The sequence below is a fragment of the Myotis brandtii genome, unplaced genomic scaffold, assembly GCF_000412655.1.
Source record: "Myotis brandtii unplaced genomic scaffold, ASM41265v1 scaffold1609, whole genome shotgun sequence".
In the NCBI taxonomy this organism is placed as follows: Eukaryota; Metazoa; Chordata; class Mammalia; order Chiroptera; family Vespertilionidae; genus Myotis; species Myotis brandtii.
The window spans coordinates 148,108-153,251 of NW_005355879.1; positions in this window are offsets into that span (position 1 = coordinate 148,108).

The window sequence follows — 5,144 nt, forward strand, 5'->3', positions numbered from 1 at the left end:
TTATATCATGCCTCTGTTGTTATATCCTTTTGTTACTGTTTATTTATTAATAAATTTATATATGATTTTCATATACATTTTACTAATTTCCTTTAATCTCTCACACTTCTATTATAGAGAAAGGGCAAATAGCAATATTAAAATATCTCCGCTAATTAATTCCCTTTTTTAAAAAATATATATTTTATTGATTTTTTACAGAGAGGAAGGGAGAGGGATAGAGAGTTAGAAACATCGATGAGAGAGAAACATCAATCAGCTGCCTCCTGCACACTCCCCTCTGGGGATGTGCCCGCAACAAAGGTACATGCCCTTGACTGGAATCAAACCTGGGACCCTTGAGTCCGCAGGCCGATGCTCTATCCACTGAGCTAAACCGGTTAGGGCAATTAATTTCCTTTTAATGTGCACGAATTTCGTGCACCAGGCTACTAGTATATATATAAAAGTCTAATATGCTAAGTGTCTGACCGTTTGATTAACTGTTTGGTCAACTGCTGGATCAGTTGTTATGATGCACACTGACCACCAGGGGGCAAACGCTCTGACCGGTAGGTTAGCTTGCTCCTGGGATACGGCTGATTGGAACTGGGCAAAACGGACTGGACATGCCCTGGAGCCAACCTCCCGCGGTCCCTCCCTGGCCTCTAAAATATTTCTTCTAATTAATTTCCTTTCAATGTGCAGGAATTCATGCACTGGGCCTCTAGTCTTATATAATAAAAGCCTAATATGCTAAGTGTCCAGTCATCCAATCGGCCGCTCAACCAATCAAAGCATAATATGCTAATGATATGCTAAGGCTGCTCAACCACTCACTATGATGTGCACTGACCACCAGGGGGCAGATGCTCTGACTGGTAGATTAGCTTGCTGCTGGGGTCTGGCCAATAGAGACTGAGCGAGACAGGCCAGACATGCCCTGAAACCCTCTCTCGGTCCCTCCCCAGCTGGCCAACCTCCCGTGTCCCTTCCCAGCCCCAATTATGCACCAGTGAGGTCCCTCAGCCTGGCCTGCGCCCTCTTGCAATATGGGACCCCTTTGGGGATGTCGGAGAGCCGGTTTCAGCCTGACGGTGGAACAGCTGGTCACTGTGACACACACTTACCACCAGGGGGCAGACGTTCAATGCAGGAGCTGCCCCGTGGTGGTCAGTGCGCTCCCACAGGGAGAGTGCAGCTCACCCAGAAGCTGGGTTCATGGCTGGCAAGTGCAGTGGTGGTGGCAGGAGCCTCTCCCACCTCTTTGGCAGCGCTAAGGATGTATGACTGACGGCTCCTGGACTGTGAGAGGGCGCAGGCCAGGCTGAGGGACCCCACCCCCCCCCCAAGTGCACAAATTTCATGCACCAGGCCTCTAGTATAACATAAAATCCCAAAAGTAGAAAGGGAAATCCCAGCTTCAGTTAAAGACTGAAAAACCCTCAGGTACTCAGAGGCTAATTTTCTGGTACAACATCGCCACCTGCTGGATGCAGCCACAAGTGCACCCCTTCTAAACAAAGGCAGCCATTATTAATCTGGTGATAAACTCGTTGACTAACAAAGGAAGAATCCAAAAAATGCCTTGGTAGTAAAATACAAATGTTATGTATACTCAGGAGCTCAGCCAGCCTGGCTTTAGCATCATCTTGGATTTCACATGAAGAAGTAGCAGTTGACTTTCTGGGGAAAACTTTATCCCCTATTTTATCATCTGGATTTTTTTGTTTTCCTCCAGGAAGGGGTCACCATGTCTTTTGATAGGCAGAGCAAAATAAGATCATCCTAATTCAATCAGGGATGAAAGTGACTTGAGACGGAATTACAGAATGTCGAGGCTCTGTCTACCTCTGGTCTCTCACTTCTTGAGTTTAGCCCTCCAAGAGCTTGGGATATTTACTAGCCTTTTCTCTTATCCAACCTGAACTCCAATTTTTATCTTGTCAGTACTATGTCTTTAGGGAACTCTGCCCCTCTTTTCATTGACTCACCAGGGTGGAGATGGGCAGCAGGGCATGAAAAGTAGAGTAATCCTTAAGGATCTAAGGGACATAAAAATAATGATCTCTGTCATATGTGCATTTCACTTATCAGACTAGTCCCTGCAGAAACCAAGTAAGTGCCCAAGAATAACAGTTGATTACCACAAAGTCAAACCAAGTATAAGTACAACTGCAGCCACTGCACCAGATGTGGTAGCAAATTACAACTGCCTCAGGTGCATGGTGTGTGGACATTGATTGGATGAATGTGTTCTTTTCTGTCAGGATAAGAAAGGGGATCAGCCATGGCAGGTGTTTCCAAGTGGTTAGAGCATTTGTTCACCAACCAAAAGGTCATGGGTTCGATTCCTGATCAAGGGTACATAGCAGGGGTGCAGTTTTGATCCCTAACCCGAGGCCCCCACAGTGGCAACCAAATGATGCGTCTGTCTCACATCGATGTTTCTCTCTCTCTCCCCTTCTCTCCCTCCCTTCCACTCTCTCTAAAAATCAGTGAAAAAAATATAATCAGAAACAGTTCAACTCACATGGATGGAGAAGACAATAGTATGTATGTTTTTAGTTTAGGCCCAAGACTATATTAACACTCCCTTCTTTTGTTATAATATAGATAGGAAAAATCTGGACTATTTGTACTTCCTGCGAACCATCTATCAATGATATCATGCTAATCAGGGCAGATGATCAAGAAGTAGCCAACACCTTAGAGCAGTGGTTCTCAACCTTCCTAATGCCGCGACCTTTTAATACAGTCCCTCATGTTGTGGTGACCCCCAACCATAAAATTATTTTTGTTGCTACTTCATAACTGTAATTTTGCTACTGTAAACAATATGTAATTATATATGTGTTTTCCGATGGTCTTAGGCGACCCCTGGGAAAGGGTTGTTCGACCCCCAAAGGGGTCGCGACCCACAGGTTGAGAACCGCTGCCTTAGAGGTCATGGTCCTCTAAGGGAGTACTGGAGATGAACCCTATGAAGAATCAGAGGCCCACTAAATCAGGTACATGCCCAGGACATCTCATCCAAAGTAAAAGATAAATTATTGAATGTTGCAGACCCCACTATGAAGAAGAAAGTGCACTGCCTCTTCAGTTTCTGAAAGTATCACATTCCACACCTGGACATACTGCTTCAGTCCATTTACAAGATGACACAATAGGCTGCCAGATTTAAATGAGGCCTAGATTAGGAAAGGGTCTGAAAAAGATCCTGGCTATGGTGAAAACAGTGCTGCTACTTGTGCAGTATAGCCTAGGTGATCCTATGGTGTTAGAAGTATCAGATGTGGGAAAAGATATGAGATGGAGTTTATGGCAAACATACGAAGAAGCACAGTACAGACTCCTCTTGGGGCTCTGGAGCAAGGCCATTCCATCTGCAGTGGAAATATATGCCTGTTGAGTGACAATTCCTGGTGTGCTGTTGGCTCAGTAAAGATGGAGCATCTGCCCTTGAGACACCAAGTGACTGTGCATCCAGAACTGCCATGAAGTGGTGGGTTCCATTAGATTTACCAAATCACACGTCAGGCGAGGCCAAAAACTATCTCTTGTAATATGGAAGTGATGCACCCAGGATTGAGTCTGAGCAAGAAAAAGATCACAAGTGATTTCCATGAACAATATGGGGAGCATCCCTGCAAAGCATCCACATCCTAATTCCTGGAACCTGGGACTATGTTAGGTTATTTGGCAAAGGGAAAATGTGGGGCATCTCTGATTGGCCACTTTAACTCCAGAGCTCCCTGTTGGCCAATACTGTTTCAGCTTACAAGTTCAAGAAGGTCCCAAAGACCTCCTTCAGGTTCAGTAATTTTATAAATGGATTCATAGAATTCAGAAAACTACTGTAGTCATGGTTATGGTTTATTACAGTGAAAGGATGCATATTAAAATGAGCAAAAAAGTGGGATTTATTCCAGGCATGCAAGACTGATTCGGCATTTAAAAATGTATTGATGCAATCCATCATATCAATAGGCTAAAGAAGAAAAGCCACATAATCATGTCAATAGATGTAGGAAAAGCATTTGAAAAAAATCCAACACCTGTTCATAAAAACTCCCAGCAAAGTAAGAAGGGCACTTCCTCAAGCAGACAAAGAACATCTACAAAAAAGCTACAGCTAATATCATACTTCATGATGAGAAACTAGGTGCTTTCCTGCTAAGATCAGAAACAAGTCAAGGATGTCTGCGTTCATCACTCCTATTTCATATCATACTGAAATCCTGGAGAATGCAATAAGATAAGAAAAGGAAATAAAAGATATACTAACTGGGAAGAAAGAATAAAAACCTGTCTTTGTTCACAGATGGCATGATTGTCTATGTACTGTGTAGAAAAATCCCAAAGAATGAACAAAAAACACTCCTGGAACTAATAAATGATTATAGCAAAGTTACAAGATACACAGTTAATATACCAAAAAAAAAAAAAAACACCAGTTGGTTTTTTATGTATCAGCAATGAACAAACGGTGTGTGTAATTTAAAATATAATGCCATTTTTACACCCCTCCCCCAAAAGAGAAATACTTTGGTATAAATCTAACAAAATAAGTACAAGATCTATGTGAGGAAAGCTCTGATGAAAGAAATCAAAGAAAATCTAAATAAATGGAGAGATATTCCATATACAAGTGTAGGAAGACTCAATACTGCCAAGTTGTGAGCTCTTCCCAGCTAGATCCATAATCAATGTAATGCCAATCAAAATTCCAGCAAGTTATCCAGCTAGCAACTAAAGTTTATAAGGTAAGGCAAAACACCCAGAAAGACCAACACAATATTGAATGAGAAGACAAAGTTAGAAAACTGTTACTACTGAATTTTAAGACTTACTCTAGAGCTGCTATAATCAAGACAGGGAGGTATTGATGAAAGAATAGACAACTAGATCAATGGAACAAAAAACAGAGCCCAGAAGTAGACCCACATAAATATAGTCAACTGGTCTTTGACAAAGGTACAAAGCAATAGATGGAGCAAAAATAGTCTTTTCCACCAATGTTGCTCAAACTAGACAGCTCCATGCGCACATACACACAAGAAAAAATAGACTCTACACCCAGACTTTATACTTTTCACAAAAATAAAGTCAAAATGGATTATAGATCTAAGTGTAAAACACAAAACTATAAAATTCCTAGAAAC